General features: G+C 44.1%; 1 long non-coding RNA gene across 1 annotated transcript; it reads right to left on the bottom strand.

The window, feature by feature from the left end:
* Positions 1-7,511: 7,511 nt before the first annotated feature.
* Positions 7,512-25,416, bottom strand: LOC127489111 (uncharacterized). The gene is made up of 3 exons (XR_007917081.3): positions 25,209-25,416; positions 16,187-16,324; positions 7,512-7,756 (listed from the first exon to the last, which is right to left on the bottom strand). It is a non-coding gene; the product is annotated as an uncharacterized LOC127489111 (long non-coding RNA).
* Positions 25,417-25,629: the final 213 nt, after the last annotated feature.

Below are 25,629 nucleotides of genomic sequence, written 5' to 3'. Positions count from 1 at the left end.
AGATTCTTCCTTAAGAAGAATCTTTAAAAAAAAAAGAAAGAAAAGAAATGGGGTAATTAGAATGGGTATTTGGCCTAGTCATTAAGCTGCTGTCATTAAGTTGGAACACCTGCATCCCAGATCATAGCAGTTGGGTTCAAGTTTTGGTTCTGCTTCTAATTCCAGTTCCTTTCTAATGTGCACCCTGGGAGGCAGCAGGTGATGGCTCAAGTAGTTGAGTCCACGCTAACCCAGTAGAAAACCTGGACTGAGCTCCAGGCTTCTAGCCCCAGCCCCAGTCATTGTAGGCATTTGTGGAGTAAACAAAAAGATGGAAGATCTCTCTCCTTCTTAAATGAATAAATAATCTTTTTTTTTTTTTAAATAAAAAAGGAGGATGAGGATGGAGGGAGTAGGCCTTTGTGTTCAAGGAGACCAACTTAGGAATGAATGGCACATTGAAGAATGAAGTTCGTTGCCATCAATTTTCATCTTGGTTTCATAGTTGTCAGATGAAGAACAAAGAGTAAGTGGTTCCACACAGGACACAGAGCCGAGAACGGAGAGGAAGCTGGCAGAATACAAACCTGTGAAGCTGGCAGAATACAAACCTGTCGCCCACTCTGACTACTGCAGACCCTGTCTGATGTCCTTGCCTGTATTTTCTCTGTCAATATAAAGGGAATTGGGGACTGAAAGGGGAAAGGATGTGCTAGGTGATTTCAACCCAGGCTCTCAAGTCCAACATTTGCAGTGTTCTTTCAAAGGAGAGCTGAGAATTCAAGAAAGATATTGCTCCAATGGATCCACTCTTCAAAAAAAAGTTGGTAATTTAGTATCCTGAAAGGCAACCTTTTTAGCATGGAAAAAAATTTCAGTCTTGAAGTCTTCATAGCTCACCAGGGAGGAAACTCTCTGTCATGCCATTGCTGCTCTTAATTAATTTAAACAGCCATTTGTTATCTTCCAAAAATCATATTCTGGAAAAGTGGTTTTTAAGTACCATCTTGTTCCCCTAACATCACACAGAAAGTCTTAGAAGTGAAAAGCAGAACATGTTTAGAAGACCTAGAAGTTCAGAGTGGTGGAAGATACAACGTCAGGAGAATGTGGAAGGAAGGGAAAGATGGGGGTGTTTGTTCTCAGAATTCTGTGTACCAGATAAATGGAAAAAGTCAAAATGTTGGATGTTTGTAAGCAGGAGAGGGACATGTAGAGTTTTGAGTGGAGTAAATTAAAATAATGAAGTCTGTGAGACACACTCTGTAACTTACTCTCAATACTGATGAATTATCCAAGCACAAGAATTTCTCTAACCCAGCTTAGCCCTGGTGGTAGACTCCCTTCCAGGTGCCACTGTCAAGAAGGAATGATTGAGCAGGTGCATGAACCTCTCTGCCAGGGTAGGAGAGAAAGGGGCTGTGGCAATGCTTTGTGTGAGGGGCTTACAAATAACACTCCAGATACACTTTGACCTTGCCATCTCTGAATTCCATATATGGTCATTAATATAACATTAATATATCTTAGCATTTCATGCTCTAAGGCAGGGTGTCTCAGTCTTGGCATTATAGACATTTGAGTTAGGGTTGTGGTTCTTTGTTGTGGGTGCTGTCCTGTACATTGTAAGATATTTAGCAGCATCCTTAGCCTTTACCTATTAAATACCAAAATACCAAGAGCATCTCTCCTACTAGTTATGACACCTAAAAATATCTCCAGAGAAATCATTGCTAGAATTATGTGTGTCAAACAGCCTCTTCAAGTTCAGTGTAACATTCCTGGGAACAAGGACCATAGAATATTCTCCTTTGTCCCTGAAATTGCCATATAACCCAAATTTTGAGTCTCAGATATGCCACTAAGCCTGGATGCTATCATTTGATTACAAATAGAAAAACAGAATGCATAATCTATAAATGCATTCACATAACTTATGGATTCCATAGCAATATATTCATTAGTGGCAATCAAAATATATAAGGAATCTCAAATCTAGGATGCATGAGATCAATATTACAGCAGAGACTACAGGTTTATCAGCAGCCAGCAATCTGATGTAATTAACTGCCAGAGCTGTTACTTATTAGCTGCGTGAACTTGGATACATTATTTAGCACCTCTAGGTCTCAGCATTCTCATTTTCATTCTCACTTTTAAAGTGAACGATGTATCCATCATACTCTCAAAGGTCCCATAGTCTGAAAACCAAATCAGAGTCAAGCTGTACTACATGCTTCATGTATGTTGCATGGAGCTCTTTCAATCTTACACTGGGCTGAAGCCACAGGACAAGGAATGCCAACTACTCCATGGTCCACAGCGAGGTATAAGAGCCTTGGCTAACTTCCCACCTCTGGCCTGCTTCTGTAGTGGAAGGAAATCTGGACAGAGGATTAGGGGGAGGCTGGTGGTTGCCTGCAGTCTCATCACTTCTCAACTCCAGTCTGGGGTGGGCGGAGTGCTTCAAGAGCACTCGGACAGCTCATCCTATATTCTCCATAGGTGCAGGACGGAGCTCAATCATTCCCGAGCTGGCTCCACAATGCAGACATGAAAGAGCTGTGAATCATTTCCGGACAACACTCAGAGAGCTCTTCTAGTTCTATGAACTCATTCATGTCCGATCCTGGACTCCAGCCTTGTTATGGATTGAATGTTTGTGACTCAGACAGATATTGGTAGCAGTAAGTAGCGTACTGCTGCAACAAACACCTAAAAATGTAGAAGCACTTAGTAACTGGGCATTGAATAGACGGCAGAAGAGTTTGAGGTGCATGGTAGAAGAAGCTGAGATTGTTGTGAAGGAATTTTCAAAGGCCAATGAAATGAAGTCTCACATGGAAATGAGGAACTGTAATTGCACAATAGAGAAGAGGCAATTGATGTTTTACATAACAAATAATTTTGCTGAATTCTGTTCATATTCCAGTGTCTTGTGGAAGACAAACTTGTGTGTAGTGCAATTAGCTATGTATCTAAGTAGATAACTAAGCAAAGTGTTGAAGGCACAGCTTGGTTCCTCCTTATTGCTGTAATAAAATGCAAGAAGAAAAAAAATAACTGGAAGACAGAATTATTAAGCCTGGAGAACTAGAATTTAAATATGTGGAAAATTCTCAGCCTGCCTATATTGCCAGAAATGAGAAAATGAGCTTGGAAGCAAACACTAAAGGTATGGCCAAGAAACCTTTTCCAAGCAGGAAAATTTCCAGGTTGAACTGAAGTGGAAAAGGACAGGAAGGAAAGTAGGAAAGCTGTCCTGTAGACAACACAGATTGACCACGGAACTATTCAGCAGGGTTTGCTCTGTTCTTCAAGATAAGAAAGAAGAATCCTGAAGGCAACGCAGATATCCTCAAGACTGCTTCCTTAGCTTCACGGCCAACTTGGGCTAGACAGCAGGGAGAGGGAGTCAATTCCATTTCAGCAAGACAGCTATCCTTCACCCAAAGCCATAGAGACCAGGCTATGAAAGCTGGGGGACTCACTCCCTGCCTGGCAGCACCCAGGGGGCAGGATCATTGCCCCAGGGCACCTGGAGGGCAGAGCATCTAATCTAAGAGAATTATTTTCCTCTTTTTTTATTTAATAAATGTGAATTTACAAAGTGCAACTTTTGCATTGTTGTGGCTTTCCCCTCCCCAACCTCCCTCCCTCCCGCAGCCCTCCCATCTCCCACTCCCTCTCCCATCCCACTCTTAATCAGGTTTCATTTTCAATTATCTTTATATACAGAAGATCCACTTAGTATATACTAAGCAAAGATTTCAACAGACTGTACCCACACAACCACACAAGATATAGAGTACTGTTCAACTAGTAGTGTTACCGTAAACTCTCATAGTAAAACACATTAAGGACAGAGATCCTACGTGGGGAGCATGTGCACAGTGACTCCTGTTGCTGATTTAACAATTGACACTCTTGCTTATGATGTCAGTGATCACCTGAGGTTTTGTCATGAGCTGTCAAGGCTATGGAAGCCCCTAAGAGGATTATTTTCAAGATTTAAGGTGTAATGTTGTTTGTCCTGTTAGGTTTTGGACTGGTTTGGGATCTGTCACTCCTTCCTTCTTCCAGCATATCCCTTTTGGAGTGAAATGTCTATTTTATGCCTATCTCATCATTCCATTTTGGAAACACATAACTTATTTGATTTTCACAGTTCACAGCCAGAGAGGAAGTCTGCTTCAAGATTAATTGTATCTTGAAACTTATTTTTTTTTTTTTGACAGGTAGAGTGGATAGTGAGAGAGAGAAAGGTTCTCCTTTTGCAGTTGGTTCACCCTCCAATGGCCGCCGCGGCCAGCACACTGCAGCTGGCGCACCGCGCTGATCCGAAGGCAGGAGCCGGGTACTTATCCTGGTCTCCCATGGGGTGCAGGGCCCAAGCACCAGGCCATCCTCCACTGCACTCCCTGGCCACAGCAGAGAGCCGGCCTGGAAGAGGGGCAACTGGGACAGAATCCGGCGCCCTGACTGGGACTAGAACCCGGTGTGCCAGCGCCACAAGGTGGAGGATTAGCCTAGTGAGCTGCGGCGCCAGCCGAAACTTACTCTTAATTGATACAGATGATCTTTTGCACTTTAGAGTTGATGCTGAAACAAGTTAAGACTTTAGGGGCCAGACTGTGGCATAGTGGGTAAAGCCACTGTCTGCGACACCAGCATCCCATATGGGTGATGGTTTGTGTCCCACCTGCTCCATTTCCAATCCAGCTACCTGCTAATAGCTTCAGAAAAGCAGCAGAATGGCCCAAGTGGGAAGCCTAGAAGAAATTCCTGGCTCCTGGCTTGGCCTGGCCCAGCACTGGCCATTGCAGCTATCTGGAGTGTGAACCAGTGCCTGGAAGATTCTCATTCTCGTTCATATTCTCTCTCTCTCTCTCTCCCTCTCCCTCCCTCCCTCCCTCTCTCCATCCATCCCTCCATCCCTCTTTCTCTGTATCTCCCTCTCTCTGTGTAACTCTTTCAGAATGAATGAATACATTTTATATATAAAAAAAGACTTTTAGGATTCATTCTTGGAATAGAATCAATGCATTTTGGATGCAGGAAGGATATGAATTTGGGGCACCAAGCATGGAAGTTTACAGATTAAGTGTGTCGCCCCTGAGCTGCATATGTTGAAATCTAACCCCCAATGTGATGGCATTTGGAGATGAAGCCTTTGGGAATTAATCACTGCTGGGTGGGAGAGCCCTCATACATTTCCCTTCCTCTTTCTGCCCTGTGAGAATATAAAAAATCAGAATTCTGTAACTCAGAAGAGGGCCCTCACCAGAATCTGACCATTCTGAAACCCCATTCTTGGGTTTCTGGCCTCCAGAACTATAAGAAATAAATACGTATTATTTTTTTTTTGACTGGCAGAGTGGACAGTGAGACAGAGAGACAGAGAGAAAGGTCTTCCTTTTGCCGTTGGTTCACCCTCCAATGGCCACCACGGCTGGCACGCTGCAACCGGTGCACCGCGCTGATCCGAAGGCAGGAGCCAGGGGCTTCTCCTGGTCTCCCATGCGGGTGCAAGGCCCAAGCACTTGGGCCATCTTCAACTGCCTTCCCTGGCCACAGCAGAGAGCTGGCCTGGAAGAGGGGCAACCAGGAAAGAATCCGGCGCCCCGACCGAGACAAGAACCCGGTGTGCCGGCGCCGCAAGGTGGAGGATTAGCCTATTGAGCCACGGCGCCGGCCAATACCTATTATTAATAAACCACCCAATACATGTTGCCTTGTTATACCAGCCCAAATAGACCAAGACAAGCATTAACAACATGCAAAGACAAACATCCCTAATGGTGAATGTCCTTTACACTCAAAACAGCTTCTAGATTCTAGGCAATCCCCTACTCATTTAAATAATGAGAGTAGGAACTCGCAAGTGCCAATGAACCACTCTATTACTGAAGTGATGTTTAGATGTACGATTTGTTAAAATTCAGACAATGCTGATTAGGCAGAATACTACAAGTCTCCTTCCACCACTTTGGTAACTCCAGCCCTTCCTCAAGGGAAAACACTAACAGCAGTTTGACCATTTCCATCAGCTTTCTCCTGTGTGTTCACATAGACACACACAGAAGTAGAGTGTTGCTTGCTGGATATTTTTAGGCATAAGTTATGCATTGGTCTATATTTTGCTTTTGTATTTATTAACATTACTATGGAATCCTTCCATGTCAACATGGCTCGCTCTATTCATACCTTCTTTTTAGATTGGCTTATAGTATTTTATAGTATGATTGCACCAAAGATTACATTCCCTAATGATGAATATTTAATTATTTTCCAGGTATTCACTTTTGTAAACAATGTGGCAGTGGAAACCCTGGTAAATGTTCCATAATTTACATATGTAAATATTTCCATAGGGTAAATATTGAGAAGTGGGATTGCTGGGTTAAAAGTGGATGCATACTTTAAATTGAATAGAAATCTTAAAATTGCCCTCCAAAATGCCAGTTTATACTTCCACTAACCACAGTTTCTTTTCTGTATAGTTTGTAATACTTGATAGTGTCAATATTTTAGATTTTTCCTACATGTTGTGCTTTAAAGTAATATCTTGTTGTTGTTCTAATTTGTATTTTGTTGATTATAAGTGACCTTGAGTCTCTTTCATGTATATACCCCCAGTGTTTAGAAGAGCTATGAAACAAATACTAGTAAATACTTTCATAATGTTTTTTCAAATACAAATTTACTAGGTGTTATGATCAGAGGCATATTAACACTTTATATGCATAGTCTCATTAATTTTCTTTTTTTTTCTTTTTTTTTTTTTTTTTGACAGGCAAAGTTAGACAGTGAGAGAGAGAGAGACAGAGAGAAAGGTCTTCCTTCTGTTGGTTCACCCCCTAAATGGCCGTTATGGCCGGTGTGCTGCGCCAATCCAAAGCTAGGAGCCAGGTGCTTCTTCCTGGTTTCCCATACGGGTGCAGGGCCCAAGCACTTGGGCCATTCTCCACTGCCTTCCTGGGCCACAGCAGAGAGCTGGACTGGCGGAGGAGCAACCCGGACAGAACCGGCACCCCAACTGGGACTAGAACCTGGAGTACCGGCACCGCAGGCGGAGGATTAGCCTAGTGAGCCAGAGCGCCGGCCAGTCTCATTAATTTTCTCAACTTTTCTCCAAAGTATTTATTTTTCCTCCCCATTTTATAAAGAAGAGACAGAAGCTCTTGCAACATTAATTAACTAATCTTGGTCACAAAGATAGCAAACAGTATGAAATTCCAGCCCAGACTTGACTCCAGAAACTGAGTTGTTAGACTCCACCATATCACCCCCAAATGTTGATTGTGCACTTACTTTGTATAAGGAGCTGCAGGCCTCTCAAAATCATTAACACCATAACCAACTTCTGGCCTAACTGGGGGAATTTTGCATCAGTAGGGTGAATCAGCAGAGTGAGTTCTACTACTGCAGCGTATAACTCACAGCTCAATGAATGTTTTCTCCCCATGGCATATTCAGTACTCATGGCAGCCCTTTAGGTACACAAGGCAGCGTTTATTTGAACACTATCCATCCCTGCCTTACAGACATAGCAGAACTTGACTCTCAGAGAGGTTATAAGGTACACAAGCACACATAGCTGGAAGGCGTTAGAGATAAAAGTTCCCAAGGAGGGACCTAAGTAGAAAAGATGGTTAGAATGAGGAAAGTTCTGGAAGAGGTAGGCCATAACTGGGGTCCTGGATATGAGCGGGCTTGTGGCTGGAGAATCGAGAGGAAGCACGATGAGTCAATTTGATGCTTTCAAATGTGAACACTAAAGGACAGAAGAAATATCAGTATGTTTCCAGAGCTGATTCAGAAAGGTAAATAATACTCTGGTAACGCAGACTAAAAGTTTATCCTTTGTTCTTCTCTGCAGTAAGTGTAATATAATCTCAATCTCTCTCTCTCTCCCTCTCTCTCTCCACTCTCCCTCCTCTCTCTCAACTTCTTATGTTTCTGGAGCCTGCTATAAGGTTGCATTCAGGATTCCCTGTTTTCAAAGGCTGGCCTGAAAGTTAAGTCAAAGTGGAGCGAACTATTATGAAACACTTCTGTTTCTTTTTCATTTTTAATTGACAAATAAAAATGTATGTACTTATCATATACAACATGATGTTTTGAAGTAGATATACATGGTGAAATGGTAAAATCTAGTTAATTAAACAAGGCATTGCTTCATACGGTTATCACTTTTGTGATGAGAACAATTCCACTGCTTGCATTTTTGAAAATAAAATATTGTAATTAACTATAGTCACAAAGTTGTACAATAGATCTTCTGAATTTATCCCTCCTATCTAACTATAATTATGCAAATTATGCATCCTTTGCCAACATTTCCCCAATCCCACCCCACTAACACTCCTGGATGCTGGTAGCCACCACTCTATGCTATACATCTCTTTTTTTAAAGATTTACTTATTTATTTGAAAAAGTTACAGAGAGAAGGAGATAGAGATAGAGATGGATACAGAGACAGAGAGATCTTCCATCTGCTAGTTCACTCCCCAGTGGCTGTAAGGGCTAGAGCTGTGCCAATCTGAAGTCAGGAGCCAGGAGCTGGATTGGAAGTGGAACAGCCATGACTTGAACCAATGACCAAATGGGATGCCAGCACTGCAGACTTTAACAGGCTTTAACCCATTGTACCACAGCACTGGCCCTTATGCTGTACTTCCGAGATCACTTTTTTAAGATTCTCCAAATGAATGAGATCATATCTATCTTCTGTGCCTGGCTTATTTCACTTAACACAATCCCTCCAGGCTCAGCCTTGTTGTTGCAGGTGACAAGCTATCGTTCATTTTTAAGGCTGAATAGTATCCTGTTGATAATACGCCATGTTTTCTTATCTATTTGTCTGTTGATGGACACTTGGGCTGGTTCTATATCTTGGCAATTGTGAGTCCTTGTCGTGCTTCACACGGGAATGCAGATATCTCTTCAACTGATCATTACCGTTGGCTATACACCCAGTAGTAGGATTGCTGTGTCATATGGTAGTTCTAGTCTTAATTTTTTCAGAAATATCCATAGTGCTTTCCATAATGGCTATACTTCCTTACAGTCTAACCAACAATGTAGAAAGATATCATTTTCTGTACATACTTGCCACTACTTGTTATCCTGTCTCTGAAAATAGCCATTCTAACTAGAGTGAGGTGATATGTTATGAATTGACTAGAGTTTGGATTCCCCAGTCTCATGCAACCATTTAAACACCAAAGGCTTATGTTAACAGTTGGTGGATTAAGTAAGGGTGTAGATTTGATCAAATCATGGCATCTGAGAGACAGGGCTAGTGGGCGGTCTTTAGGTCACTGGTGACTTATTTTGGAAGCTACTTCTGACAAGAGGGTAGGTTACATAAGCCAGGTGTGCTTCCTGTGCCTCTGTGTTTGCCAGATCACCATGTGATCATTCCTCTGCACATGTTCCCCCGCTGACAGCCTCCACCAGATAGATGCCAGACTAAGGGGACCCCCTGATCTTCAACTGTGACCCTCCAATTATAAGCCAAAATAAGTCTTCTCCCCACAAGAAGCTCTTATTACTTTTGTTAAGGCAATCAATACTTGACAGGAAATTGGTAGCACAAGTGGGATCATCACTATTAATTATATCTGGGGAGTCTTCAGAATGGGATTGCCGGAAAAAAGAATTGGAAGAATTTGGAGGAGCTGGCTGGAGAAAGCATAGAATGCTCTAAGAACAGTGTTATTGGCAATTGTGGTGAAGACTTAGAAGCCCAGAATGCAGTAGAAATGTGAACGGCAAAGGACAGACTGATGAAATTTCAGGTGAGAATGAGCATTACATCGGCAAATGGACTAAAGGCTACCCCATTACATGACATCCAAGAACCTGGCTTTTTCACGTCCATGTGCAGACTTTGTGGGAGACTGGCTTTAAAGATGGTGGACATCCTGAGACTTTGTGGGAGACTGGCTTTAAAGATGGTGGACTAGTTTGGCTGAGGAGATTTTGAGGCAGCAAAATGTTCAGGTTGTAGCTTGGCGTTATTAGCGAGGCTGCTTTTCCCAAGTTTTACAGTGAGAATCAGGGGGAAAAGGAAGCAGAGTAGAAAGATTTGGAAAATTCATAGGCTGGCCAGAAAAGAGATGAAGAAAAATATATGTTCAGGGGCTGGCACTGTGGTACAGTTGGATAAGCTGCGGTCTGCAAATGCCAGCATCCCATCTGAGCACCAGTTTGAGTTCTGACTGCTCCACTTTCGATCCAGCGCCCTGCTAACAAATCTGGAAAGCAGAGGAAGATGGTCCAAGTCCTTGGGCCCCTGCACCCATGTGGGAGACCTGGATGGAGTTCCAGGCTCCTGGCTTCAGCCTGGACCAGCCCCAGCGGCTACAGCCATCTGGGGAGTGACTCAGCACATGGATGATTCTCTCCCCTCAACTCCCCACCTGTCTCTTCTCTCTGTAATTCTTTCAAATAAATAAATAAATCTTTAACAAGAAAAAAGAAGATATTTATTCAGTACAGGAAAGTGAGGAGGAGAAACTTATTGTTACAGAGTAATCTCAAGTAAGAGAGCCCCATGTTAATGAGCAAGATAATGGGAGAAAGAACCCAAAGGCATCTCAGAGACCTTTGAGGCACACCTTTCCCTTCCTGTCCCCATCAGAAGCCTAAGAAGTGCCAGTTTGTTTGAAAGATGTTCCAGGACTGAATCCTTTCAGCAAAGAGTCCCAGGGTACCCTCCTCACTCAGGATTACCTCTGAGGTCTAGCTTGCAGGATCCAGGCATAGCTCCACTGGTGGCACACTTGGTGTCATCCACACGATGCTTTCTCGGGTGTGCAAAGTGTAAGAGTTATGGGGTCGTGGAAGCTTCCACTGAGGTTTTAAAAGAAAGCCTGGGAAGCTAGACGAAGTGTTGCTGAAGTGCTGAAGCCCTTGCACGGAGCAAAAAATAGCAAAGTTATGAGAGCAGAGTTGCAAGGGAGATCCTAGGAAAGTCGAGACAATGTGAAATATGTGACAAGCAAAGCCTCAAGCCTTGTGCCAGGCAAACCTGGGAAACTTGAAGACATCAATGAGTGGCCTCAGGCAGCAGCCGTGTGGGCAAAGACCAAGAGCTGTGGAAGCATGGAGGCTTCCACCTGTATTTCGAAGGAAGTTTCAGACAAATTGTGGGTCCTGACAGACCCGCATCAGCTACTGCAAGACGTCTCCACTCTGGTGATACAAAGAGGAAATGAGTCAGAGCTGACTCCAGAGTCTCCACCAGGGTAATGCCCAGAGGAACTGCAGAGTTGAGACTACAACTTATGGGGAGCCCAGCCCCCAAAACTGTGTGCCTAGGATCTTGGACGTGGAACTGTAGGACTTAATGCTTGCCTCACTGGTTGTCATTTTGCTGTGGCACAATTCATCCTTCCTATTTCCTTGTTCCCCCTGTTTAGTATGGAAACGTACACCCTCTAACTGTCTGTCATTGCATCTTGAACCTTGGCTTTGATTGTACAGGGGTTCACAGTTAAGGAGTTTGGCTTGGAGGTCAGAAGAGAAAATGCATTTCAAACATTTTAGTTCATGTAGGATTAAGGCTTGGAGACTTTTGGAGATGGAATCATTGTATGCTGTACATGAGAAGAACATAACTCTGGGGGAATTATGTATGAAATAAACTTCTCCAGACATTTAAATCCCACAGACGTATATTATCAGTTGATGGATTAAGTGTTGAGACTTGATTGGACTATGGTCTCTGAAAGGTAGGCCTAGTGGGCAGTCTTTAGGTCCTCAAGGGTTTGCCTTCAGAGCTTGGTTTTCATGAGAGGGTTGATTGCATAAGCCGAGCATTCTTCCTTTCTCTCTGCTTCATGGCTCACCATGTGATCCGTCCTTCACATGGGCTTTGTCATTGCAGGTCTACACCAGGCCAGACTAATTCAACTACCTCATCTTCAGCTATGAACCTCCGACCGCAAACAAAAATAACCCTTTTTCCTCCTCCCAAGAAGATCTTCTTGGGTACCTTGGTTAGGGTAACAAAAAGCTGATTAAATCCATACTGTCTCACTGTGGCTTTGACTCGCCCTTCCCTCATGATTAATAATGTTGAGAATTTTTCCATATGCTTGTTGGCAATTTAGATATCTTCTTTGAGAAAGGTCTATTCTGGTCTCTTGCTGATTTTGATTGAATTATTTCCTTCTCTACTGAGTTCTTTCACTTCCTTGTATATTTAGGATATTAACTCCCTGTTACATGTATAGTATGCAAATATTTTCACCAACCCTGTAAGTTTTCTTTTTTAAAAAACAGACTTATTTATTTATTTGAGAGGCAGGCTTACAGAGAGAGGGGGAGAGAGGTCTTCCATCCACTGGTTCACTCCTCAAAGGGCCGCAACAGCTAGAGCTGGGCAAATCCAAAACCAGGAGCCAGGAGTTTCTTCTGGGGCCCAAGCACGTGGGCCATCTTCTACTGCTGGATCAGAAGATGAGCAGCCGGGATATGAACCAGTGCCCGTATGGGACGCCAGCACCATAGGCAGAGGTTTAACCTACTGTGCCACAGCACCAGCCCTTGTAAGCTGTCTCTATTCATTTTCCGCACAGACTTTTTAGTTTGACATAATCCCATTTGTCTACTTTTTGTTTCTGTTGACTGTGTTTCTGGAGTCACCTCTAAAAGCCATTGCCCATTTCAATGTCATGGGGCATTTCCTCTGTGTTTTCTTGTAGTAATTTCATAGTTTCAGGTTTTCTAAGTCTTTAATCTCTCATGAGTTGATTTTTTGTATTTGGTGAGAGATGGGGTCTAATTTAATTCTTTTACATATGGATATCCTGTTTCTCAACATCATTTGTTGAAGATAATGTCCTTTCACCATTGGGTGTTCCTGGAACCTTATCAGAAGCCATTGGGTGCAACAGTGTGGATTTTTTTTTTTCCTAGCCTGCCCATTCTCTTCCATTGGCCTATGGCTCTTTCTATGCTGGTACCATTCTGCTTGGGTTATTGCAGGTTGGCAGTATAATTTGAAATCAGGTCCTGTGTTCTTTCCAGCTTTGTTCTTTTTGCTCAAGATTGTTTGGCTACTTGGGACTTTTTATGATTCTATGCAAATTTGAGATTTTTTTCTGCTTCTATGAAAAATGTCACTGATATTTTGATAAGAAGTTCACTGAATCTGTAGATTGCTTTGGGTAGTATGGATATTTTAACAATATTAATTGTTCCAGTCCACAAATATAGGCTATCTTTTCATTTGCTTGTGTTCTTTTCAATCAGTTTCATCAACACTTTTTAATTTTCAGTATAGAGATTCCTAAGGATTTTTGTAGCTATTGTAAGTAGGATAGTTTTCTTGGCTTCTTTTTTTTTTTTTTTTTTTTTTTTTTTTTTTTTTTGACAGGCAGAGTGGACAGTGAGAGAGAGACAGAGAGAGAAAGGTCTTCCTTTGCCGCTGGTTCACCCTCCAATGGCCGCCGCTGCAGCCGGCACACCGCGCTGATCCTGGCAGGAGCCAGGATCCAGGTGCTTTTCCTGGTCTCCCATGGGGTGCAGGGCCCAAGCACCTGGGCCATCCTCCACTGCACTCCCTGGCCATAGCAGAGAAGCTGGCCTGGAAGAGGGGCAACCGGGACAGAATCCGGCGCCCCAACCGGGACTAGAACCCGGTGTGCCGGCGCCGCAAGGTGGAGGATTAGATTCTTGGCTTCTTTTTTACTTTCTTGATTTCTTGGTAGTTAGTACATAGAAATGCTGCTGATTTTTATATGTTGATTTTGTATCCTACAAAACAACATTTAATAGGGAATGAATCAGCTGTGGGTTTGTCATACATGGCCTTTATTGTGTTGAGGGACATAGCCTTCTTTGTTTATATTTTGTAATGTTAAAAAATGTCAAATTTTGTCAAATGCTAGATCTGCATATATTAAAGTGATAGTGTGGTTTTTATCCTTATCCTTCATGTTGTTACTATGGCATATCATATTTATTGATTTTCATACACTGGATCATCTTTGCATCCTTGGAATAAATCCTACTCAATCATGGTGAATAATCTTTCTAATGTGCTAATGAACTTTGCTAGAATTTTATTGAGAATTTTTTTTCCATCTTGTTCATCAGGGATAATTTGTCTATAGTTTTCTTTTTCTGTTGTTATGTCCTTGACAGGGTAATGCTGACCTCATAGATTGATTTGGAAATATTCTCTCTTTCTCAGCTTTTTAGAAGAGTTTGAGAAGAACTGGCATGAATTATACTTTAATTACTTGGTAGAATTCATCAGGGAAGCCATCAGGTTCTGGAATTTTCTTTGATGGGAGGCTTTTTATTACCAATTGACCAATGACAGCATGGGACAAATCTTAATTTTCTCTATATTTCCCACCCTATAGCCTGCTGTAATCCTGACTCCATCTGCAAGACATAGCACTACCAGTGCCAATACAGTCACAGTATTCTACAGCTTGTCCTTTGGCCAGGATGGATATAATTTTTCTGAAACCTGAAATTTTACAATGTGAGGTGATTCTACTAGTAAAAGAATATAAAATGACAAGATTAAAATTAAGCTAAATAAGTAATTATTTGGAATTTGAAATAAAATTTTTATAAAGTATAAATGTCAAAAATAGACAAATCTTATAAATATCACAACATCTAGAAAACAACATAGTCTTTTTTCTTTTTAATTACCTGTCTGATATACCCTTACAATCTTTTGTCTACATATTGTGATTGCATATACTTTGATCTTCTTGTCATATGACAACGATTTGCTATACCTATTTATATAGAAACAAAAATGCAACCTTTCTTCTAGAATGTCTCATTGAAACTTATTTTTTTTAATAGTGGTACCTGACATGCATAAACCACATGATTTTATACACAAGCATCTATGCTAACTGCAGTACTCTTGTACCAATGGACACATCCCTGAGGCTGTGGGTGGTCCTAACTTTGGCTTAGATGTCCCCTACACATACGAATTCTTTGAGAACTTCCATTTCACATGACTCCCATCAAATAACAAAAGTTTAGTGGGCTTATAATTGTATATGTATGCAGCTGACTATATATTCAACAGGGAAGAACTTCCATTTGAGTATTAAATGGGAAACAAACATTTCACTTAGAGTCTTGCTCATCTCATAATCAGAATTTCCCCAAGACTAGCTCTGGCTCTGTCCACTTGCTACCTTGTTTCTGCTGCACCACCCGCTAACATCTGGTGCCATTGCATACGTTATGTGTTCTATGATCTCTGACCCTACACCTTTGTATCCTGATGCCAGGTGAATCAGCACAGCGAACAGAGAATTTCTAGAAACCTTTCCTCTCTGAGGACAATAATCCATAACTCAATGACCCCCCAAAGTGACTAAGATCACATGTATATCCCACTGAACCCAAGCAAACGCATTACCAAGTCAAGTCAACTTTGGCCAATCCCAGAAAGGCCCACAGCCACTCCAAGTCACCTAGCTCAAAAGGAAGGGTGATGGAGGAGAAGTCAGAGTAGAAAGAGTCAAGACTGTAGCCAGCACCACGGCTCACTAGGCTAATCCTCCGCCTTGCAGCGCTGGCACACCGGGTTCTAGTCCCAGTCGGGGCACCGGATTCTGTCCCAAGTTGCCCCTCTTCCAGGCCAGCTCTCTGCTGTGGCCCAGAAGTGCAGTGGAGGATGGCCCAAGAACTTGGGCCCTGCACCCATGGGAGACCAGGATAAGTACCTGGCTCCTGCCATCGGATCAGCGCGGTGCGCCGGCCGCAGCGCACCAGCTGTGGCGGCCATTGGAGGGTGAACCAACGGCAAAAGGAAGACCTTTCTCTCTGTCTCTCTCTCTCACTATCCACTCTGCCTGTTAAAAAAAAGAAAAAAAAGAGGGACAAGACTGTTAACCCATTGCAGATACAATTGCTTACTTTTGTGAATTTGACAGAAAGATATGATCATGTGCACCCATGGTGAGGACCCTGAAGCATCACCTTCATTAGTCTCATGCTAAATACATCTCCACTCTGGATTCTGACACACTCCTGGCTCCGCAGAAGACTCTAGGAATAAATGTAGCCATGACTGTACTCTTGTGAAAAGAGAGATAGTAGAAGAGGAGACCTAACTTTGCATACAGACTTTGACTCTGAACAGCAGGATTTACCTGCATTTGATACTTAGTGTACTTAGCTATAGAATGGAATGATACTAACCTCTCAAGACCACATTGAGGATGAACAAGATCCTGTATGTTGAAATATACAAAATCAGCATCACTGCAGTTGCACCCCGAAGGAAGGAGTTGAACTTCTCTGGTGCCTGCATCCTGGAAGCACTCCATGATCCAACCTCTCCATGGAAATAAGTCAGGGAAGAATATAAAGACATGGTTACATACGACTTTCCATGGGTTAATCTGTGATTCTGTGTGGGTCAAAGAAGGTGAAGGGCTCCTGGAAATTCAAATGCTGATTACTTCGAATCCAATCCCAGGAGGTGGGAGGTGGGGGAGGAGAGGGCTGAGAAGGGTGCTCACAGCTCAATATTGTGTGCACAGCCAGGACTTGTTAGGTAAGCATTTCAGGAGAAGATGACATAAAGAGAAATGTCTCCGGAAAGGCATTACTTTAAAGCAAAGTCCATAAAGCTGAGCTCTCCATACCCAATGTCCTGGCCCTACTGGAAACCAGGTCCTTCCTGCAGCCTCTGAGCACTGCCAGGAGAATTGAGAAAGGACAGCCCTGGTGTCTGATCATCACCTGACTGCTGACATTTGCCACTCCCTCCTCCAAGCTCTGCTAAAGGTGAGGAGGTGAGGAAGTGTCTGCACTTAATGAGGAACAAATTAAGTGACAGCTTAAATCTTGTAACGGGTCAGGCGGGTGGTGATGTGAGTGATGCATTTTCAAGCTGACAATCCATCTTCTCTGTCTCCCCAGAGAAAGGCAAGTCCGCAGAGAGGAGACAGCAGCAAGGATGAAATCAGGAAGGGATCAGCCCCTGGCAGCACACATTGTCATGCTGTCCCTGCAGGCTGACCCTGCTTACAGCCTTCGGAGGGTCCCCTGGAACTCAGAGCTACAAGGAGCAGGATCCTCATACCCAAAAGAGGCCTCAACAGTTTCAAGAGCTTCTCTCCACTGCACAATCTGACTCGCTGCCAGCCCGTGTTGTGTTCCTATTGTGCCCCAGGCTTTATCTCTTTTCAATATTACTACATGTGGGAAAATGGAGGCTGCTAAAAGATGCAGTGACTTGCCCAGGGTCATGCAGACCTTGAATTCACAAGTAGAAGGGAGATCTCTGATTACCGCAAAAGTTTGGGGTTTGTTTGTTCTGATAAAAAAAAATATCTTGACTGAGTTTTGTACTTGTGCATGCGTGGATTTGCCTAGGCATGAACACCCCAGACCCTGAGAGAATTCCCTGGAAAACTAGTCAAATGCAGCAAAAAGAAAAGAAAAGGAAAGGAAAAAGAGATAGTCCCTGGTGAACTTGTACTGTGCAGACTCAGCCAACAGAGCCCTGGGGCAGTCAGCCAGCACCAAGCTCCTGACAACCACCCATGAGCTGATGCGCTCAGGGCTCGCCAAGTCCCATGCATCTGGGTCAAACAATGAGGCTTTTGGCTTTAGAAGTCCCACTCTTGTCTTTAGTACTAACAGTCCTAACAAGGGCTGCCCCATTGGACTTTACTATGAAATTCCAGTGCTTACAGCCGTCTCTGGATCATTTCACACCTGGAGATCACCATCCTGCATTGCCTCTTTGCTCTGATGGGTATGGTTGTCCCTGCCTTGCTGGGCAGTAAGCATAGTGTAGTACTCCCACGTCTCAGAGTCTCTGTTTCTCTTTCCTCAGCTTCTGGTCATTGATCTACTGCTTAATTCAGCTTGCTTTCCAGACTTAATCCCTCCAATATAACCTACACACCACTGGCAGATTATATTACCAAAGCTTAACTTTGATCATCACACATGCTACCTACAACCCATCAGTAGGAGCTCTCCTCTGCATATGCTCAAATGGCTTATTCCAGTATTCATGTCACTCTTTGTTTGAGCCAATTGAGCTACCCTGTGTTCCCTGAGCAGAGAACGTATCACACTATTGGGACTGCTGGGATGTACATGTGCTCTCACCTTGATGGGGCTCCAGGAGCCCTTGGTGAGAATAGAAAGGATTTCTAGATGAACAGAAAAGCTGAGTTTTCAAGGGCAGAGGTTTGAGGATCTCCTTGGGAATTGCAAAAGTGAGCAGGTATCCATGAGGACATCTGGAGTCCATCTCCATTAGCAAATCAGAAGCCACAGACTGAGGCAAGGAATGTTCACATTCTGAGAGGCAGGAGTGCATTTCTCTCCCGCACCTGTTCCTGGAGTTTATGTCTTTTTCCATGAAAACTCTTCTGAGAAAAGCAGCTATCAGGCAGGAGGGCCAGGAAGTCGATGTGGCAATATCCCACTTTGTAGCAGGTGGAAGGGTCCCCCAGGGAGAGAGTGGCTATTGAAAGGGGAATAAAACAGGCTGAATGCCTGGAGCAGGCAGGAGGGAAAAGCCGTCTGGGGACACAGAAATGTTCTTAGGGGCTCAGGTGTCAGGAGGGGTGTCCAGTACTAGTAAAAAGCTCAGGTCAGTAGTAAGTACTGGAGGATGGTCCATTTTGCACACCAAATGAAGGGAACATGTGAAGCCTGAACAAATGAGGAAATCTGGTACCCGACAGCCAACCAGTGGAGTTTCCATATAAATAAATAAATAAGCACATCTGGGCTGCTGCACCATCTGTGAAGTGAGAAGTGTTGACTCTCTTGCTTCCAAAAGCTCTGCCAGCACGGATGTTCTTTTTGCCTTGCATTTTTTTCATCTCGGATGCTACATGGAAATAAGGCCTGGGACGATGAGACCGTTTTCAGGCTTGAGAGCACACGTCCCAGAGTAGGCTTCAGATCAGACTTGACTTTAGCAAGTGAAAGTAAAGTGAAAAATGAAGGTAATTTGTGTTTGTGCTTCACATGCTTCTCTATTTGCTTTAAACACAGACAATATTTAATAGCGCATGCCTCTTCTAAATCCTCCTGATATTTCTGGATCTGAAAATTGCTGGCGGCCTCGCATAAAAACTTAGGCCAAATTGGTTTCTTTTGTAAGAAAGGGAACAACAGGGAGGGAGGCAAACCTGGGAGGCCGGTGGCCTTTCCCTCTGTTCTTGTCTGTCTGTGACTGTGTAATTACCATCCTCCAAGCTAGGAAATGCAAAGGGTTTTGAACCAAAGAAGTGACAACGTCATGTTCTGGCTGGAGCTGAATATTGGAGCTCTAATGACCATAATTTAGTTTGTTTCTGCTTATTACTACACAGGCTGTTAATTGGGATAGAAGAAAGAAAATTGCTGGGAGAAGGAAGTAGAGAAACAAAATTACTCCAGGAAATTGGGAAATAAGTGACACGAACAACCATCAGACTAAAATAACTACCAGGAAAGAAGGAAGATGAACAGGAACACACGTGTTTTATGCGGGGATTCAAAACTCATTGGCAATGGACTTGTGTGCATGTTTTCAAGCAGTGACCCAGCCTGAAACCCACACATCTCTGTGCTTATTCTGCAGGAGAGATGAGTTCAGCATTTCTGCAAAGTGAGTTTATTCCCTCCCTTATGAGAAACAATTCTAACCAGGTACAATGGAAGACAGACCCCTGGGAGAACCCAGGCCTGCCGCCCAACAGCAGTTGAGTCACAAGGGGAAGAGATGATAGGATCTTCACACTTCATCTAGTAATTACAGTGATAATGCTGTAACCCACGACTTACATCAGAAAGCAACACACTTCGCCAGTAGAAGGCCAGATACTGAACAGTTCAGACCTTGAGAGCCATCGATTTCTGATGCAATAACCCAACTCCAGGACTGAAAGAGGAAGGCAGTCACAGACCCCACACAAAGGGGTAGTTGAGATCCAATACAGCTTGACCTACATGGCCACATTTGGTCCATGGGCCATGGTTTGCCAACCCCTACTTTAAATAATAAAAGCAAACCCTGTTTGCCAGTCCCTCACCACTTGCACATCACCCTTCCTTACTTGGTCACTAGGTCGTCTCTGTAATCAGTGTAGGGATCTATAGACAGTTAGGACAACCAGAAGTTTGGGTTCACAGGAAACAAGAATGCTGCAAGGTCACACAGTCTGTGGGCAGCAAATCCCGGGGCATGACTCCCTGTGTGCCTTGAATCACTGCACATCTGAGCCAGTTCCTCACCCTGCTGCCTCTGCCGGCCAAGAGTCGCTAGCTGGACAGCTGCATCCACCTCATCACTGTCTCTGTCCTAGCCCTGCGTCATCTTTCATGGGAAGCATCTCCCCACTCCGGCTCTGTGTCTGCTCTGCTGCCCAGTGAGCTCTTGGAAAGTCAGATTTCAGCAACACACACTTCTGCCAAAAGCCCTTCCACATTTCCCCAGGGCCTGCGAGCAAGGGTCCAATCTTCTTCACGCAGAACACGGACTCTGCCAGACTCTTCATCTTCACCCCCTTGCTGTGATCCCCTAAACCTCAGCAATTTCTAACAGCATGAAATGCCTCCAAATCATCACACTGTGGCAGAACTGGGTACCTCTGAACAGAAAGCCCACCCCTCACCTCCACCCCTTACTCACACCAGGGTTTCTGTCCTGGGGAGCCCAAGCATTACAGAGGACTTTAAAATTCCTAGGAGTTAGAAAACCTGGGTTCTAAGTCTAACTTCGTTGGGGACTGGTGGCCCTCTACTGGGCAGCTGCCCTTGCACGCTGAGTGCAATCTCTTGTAGAGAGCGTGCCTTGTGACACAACCCCACACTCAGCAGCCAGGGCCCCCCTATGGCTACAAACAGCCCCATAGGGTAATGTCTCCCTCTGCCTCTTATCTGCAAGCCTGTGCCAAGGTTAACAACCTGTGAATGTCGATCGCCTGGGTGGACGAGTGGATGAATCAGTGAACAGGTCACAGGTGAGGAAACTGAGAAATGCTCACCTGGGCTTCCTGTGAAAAACAGGCCAAACAGAAAAGAGTTCACATCTTTCCATTGCTACAACATAGAAGTTAGACAATTCCCCAGGTGCGCTTCCCATTATTTAGATTACAAATGACAAAGTTAACATTCCCTAAGATGACCTGTGCTGACGGTGCATGATTCGCAGGTAAGGGGTGAGGGAAGGTCCTTGCATGGTTGAGCTCTCTCACGCTGATGCAGAATCTGTGACAGCTGACTTGACAATAAACTCCCAGCTCAGAAGCACCACAGTCCAATTATTTCAGCTATAGTCAAGCCTGTTGGCATTGCACATACAGAAGAATGAACAGCAAGCCCATATTAATAAGATAGAAAAATAAATGCAATCTGCAGCAAAGCATACTAACAAGGATCTCAGCAGACAATAGAATTAAGATTTCACAAAACAACCAGGCTGGGCAGGGCTCTTTGCTAGTGTGGCCAGAGAACATATGGAGAACCTGTGAGCTGGAACATCAAAGTCTCTTGTCCTGTCTCAGGGCTCAGCAAGTCACATTACATACCTGAGACTGTTTCTCATCTGTACCATGAGAGTAATAACCTATGTCCTCCCTACATCACAGAGGTCTTGTGAAAGTTTAATGAGGTGAAGACTGTGACCTCATTTGTTAAGCTGTAAATCACTTTAAAGAGGAGAGGAGGCACCCTAACTTTCATGCCTCTGTTTCAATCTAGCAATTATTTTTCACTGAAGGACAGCAAGATGCTTCCCACATAATGACAATGCATTGAACATTTAGCCTTCTGTTTGAAACAGAACATAAATGCATTTGCTAGCCCCAAAACATAATTGGGGAGAGGCAAGGACACAACCATGAAATGTCATATGCTAATAGGAGCTCCCTAAGGGATGGTGTATTGAAATCAGATTTCAAAGGAGAGAACCCATTCTACCCAATTAGTAAAGACTGATCAATTCCTAAAAATGATCTTCTCCCAAAAATAAATACCAAAATCTCAATCATGTCTTTTCCAACATTCATGAAGCATTCAAATTAGACAAATCAATCCAGGGAGCACTAATTGACTACCAACACACGTCAGGAACTGTGCTAGGAGCTAAAAATACAGCCGAATCCTGAGCTCACAGTCCAACAGGGCAACTGGGGAGAAAACTAAGTATTCTAGAACAGTGTGAGAGGAGCTGATGCTGAAGTCTGAGCAAAATGCCAAAGCAGCACAGAGTGGGAGGCCATTCCCTGCGTATCTGTGAGTGATCATTTTCCAAACCACCACGAGCAAGGCTGTCCATGGCACAGCTAGCGTGGCCCCCATGTTTCTGAGATCATGGAGAAGTACCTCCCACCCTACTTAAATACGCTGTTCTCAGCTTTGGAGAAACACAGGGCATCACCCATCACTAGTGGGTTCCACATGCAATTTTTAGGGTTGTCCAGAGCACTATCTGATTCTGGGTTGTAAACTTCCTTTTGTGCTGTTTCAGAAAGATTCCCCTTCCATATTCTTGTACCTCACTCACCAGCAGGCTTCTGTGATTTGTTATGGAAATCTTAGTGGTGGGGGTGGGGTGGGCAGATGCCATCTCTGGAATTCTGGGCCTTCTCCCTGGGTCCTTGAATCACAGCACACGTTAGTCCTCTGACCTCTTCCCTATCTGAGGTCGCAGACCCAGCACTTGATCCTCCCATTCTGTCCTGAGCTGTGGGTCCTCCCCAGCTCCTTCCTCCAGATGCTGCCATGAGTATTCACCAATGCCTTGGACGGCAGACAACAAGGCCACTGCCCTGCAGATTAGGGTTGCATTCTGCAACGAGGGAAAGATGGGGCAGTGTCTCGTCCTCTTTCAGCTCCACATTCTGATCTTTTATGCACCTGCCCTGATGAGAATATAGAGCTCTCGGGGTTTTGGGGAACACCCTCGGATGGTGTGCACCCCTCAGTTGCAGTAGCACCAGGGGTGTCCCTCTGTTCATGAATTCACACTCAGCCTTCAGCAATATGCAGGCTCTTCCAGCTTCATTCTGGTCACTGTGAGTGTCCATTCCAAGTGACCGGGTGCTCACATCTCTCTTGAAATTATTGTCTGTCTCCCCACAGATTCTCCCTAAGTTGTTATCTCTGTAACTGTAGCTGTCGGACTGTCTCAAACACAGTCCTGAATTTGAAATGAGCCCAACGCCTTTTCATTGCAAAGTGGCAGTGATTCTCCTCCAGCTCTCCCCATCCTGGGGAGGAAGCCAGATTCAGAATGCATTTGTAGTTAGCTTTATTTTAGTTCTTAAGGCTTGGTTTCAATAAGCTAAAAACCTATCCTAACTGGAATGCCTTATAAATTGTGAAACTTCCTAAAAACTTTAAAACTCTTATCACATGTCTAACTCCACAAAATCTTTTAACCATTGTACACACATAATTATAGAATTTAAAGGGATTATTGCCTAGACCCAACAAACACTGGCTTTGAAGACTCCTTTTCTCTTTGGGCTCCTGAAGTGATTATAATGAGAATAATTTGAAGGGGGACAGAAAAAAAAGAGCTTTTCTTCTAGAATAGCAAGAAGTAGCTGCTACTGTGTGAGAATGAGAAGTCATTCTATTTTGATTGTGCTTTACTTTTTTGCCACTTTAATACTCAGAGCGATTTTATTTTTAGTTCACTTTTAATTAGTTGTACAGAAGAAGACAGTTCCAGGCAAAGGAAAAACAGAATTATGCTAGCCAACTCAACTCAATACTAACTGAAGTCTAAAGCCAATTCAATACTAACCAGTTATGCTAGCCAACTCAACTCAATACTAACTGAAGTCTAAAGCCAATTCAATACTAACCAGTTATGCTAGCCAACTCAACTCAATACTAACTGAAGTCTAAAGCCAATTCAATACTAACCAGTTATGCTAGCCAACTCAACTCAATACTAACTGAAGTCTAAAGCCAATTCAATACTAACCAGTTATGCTAGCCAACTCAACTCAATACTAACTGAAGTCTAAAGCCAATTCAATACTAACCAGTTATGCTAGCCAACTCAACTCAATACTAACTGAAGTCTAAAGCCAATTCAATACTAACCAGTTATGCTAGCCAACTCAACTCAATACTAACTGAAGTCTAAAGCCAATTCAATACTAACCAGTTATGCTAGCCAACTCAATACTAACCAGAATCTGAAGCTAACTCAATACTAACCAGTTATGCTAGCTAACTCAATATACTAACCAGAATCTGAAGCTAACTCAATGCTAACAAGTTATGCTAGCCAACTCAGTACTAACCAGAATCTAAAGCCAATTCAATACTAATCAGTTATGCTAGCCAACTGAATACTGACTAGTTATGCTAGCCAACTCAGGACTAACTAGAATATAAAGCCAACTGAACACTAACTAGCTATCTCAATATTAACTAGGGTCTGACAGTGATGAGCACACATGGACTGAACTAATGACAAATGACTCAGTACGGGGATCAGTGAAGGTTCACCAGAGCGGTTAGGATCCTTGAAGGTTCAGATGCAAAGAGGTGCTTGGCATGGTCCCTGGCTCATAGTCGACAACTAAGTCCTGATTCTTTAAGTCTTATTCAGCAGACCGCTACAGGAATCTTCTGCTGTCCAGTCTGCCCAGGAAGGGGACACAGTGCTCCCTGGGGCTCCAGAGCCAGAGCACTACTGGTGGCAGGAAGGACCCTCGATCCCGAGCCAGGAGTGGACTAGCCCAGAATGCAATGGCCCTGCAATGGGGAGAGGAGGGCTGAGAAGGCAGAGCAGGGCCCTGCCTGAGCTCCATTTCCAGCTCCTCCGAGCCTGACATTCTCTTCAGCTCTCTAAGTCACTTGTGCAAGGGGCCATGCCTGGTCCCAGGTAAGAAACAACTTCACTTTTCCCTTCCAGCCTCCACCTTCTCCTTCAGCCCTGCCCCCAGGCCTTCTCTCTAAGGACAGACATGCTGAACTGTGGCTGTGTTTCTAGCACCAGGAAGCAGGGTGGTGTCAGGCCCTGCCTGGGTTGACAGGAGCAGCCTCCTCCCCTGGCCCAAGACCACCTGCAGCCTCAGTCCCAAAGCAGACCCTAACTCCTGTTCCATCCAACGTCACGATGAAGATGGCCGGCTCAAGAGCTGGAGCCCACCACCAGCTCACCAGGCTGTGCCCCAGCCCCTTTCCTGGACTGAGTCGTAACAAAGCGGCTCCTTCTGTATTCCTGAGACAGCCTTACCTGCCAGGTGCCCATCCTGTCCTGCTTCCTTTCTCTGCATGGGCCTCTTCATTCCACATGATCCAAGTTCTGCAGTGATTAAGCTCTGGCCCACACACTGGGCCTCTCTCAATAAGCTTGCTGCCTGGGGTGGGCCACAGCGAGAATCATGTGCCCTGGAAGTGTGAGGCAGGGAGTAGGGGGTGCTGGGGCCCCAAACCCAGCCTGCTGGCCAAGCCGAGAAACCATCTCAGAGGCAAATATCTAAGTGGAACTCCAAGGGAGCTGCAGAGTGGAGCAGGTGAAGGGGTTTTACAATCAGGAAAAGATTCCCCAGGTGAGAGGGGAGGCTATATCCAAGGAATCGTGAACTGCTCAGTGCGGCTGAGACTTTCTCCAAACCTGGGGCCCTGCCTCCTGCCTCGGGGCCCCCACCTGCAGT

This window comes from Oryctolagus cuniculus, chromosome 2 (genome assembly GCF_051225735.1).
Source record: "Oryctolagus cuniculus isolate XC-2025 breed Fujian yellow rabbit chromosome 2, ASM5122573v1, whole genome shotgun sequence".
NCBI lineage: Eukaryota > Metazoa > Chordata > Mammalia > Lagomorpha > Leporidae > Oryctolagus > Oryctolagus cuniculus.
This window is presented reverse-complemented; position numbering and strand designations above follow the sequence as displayed.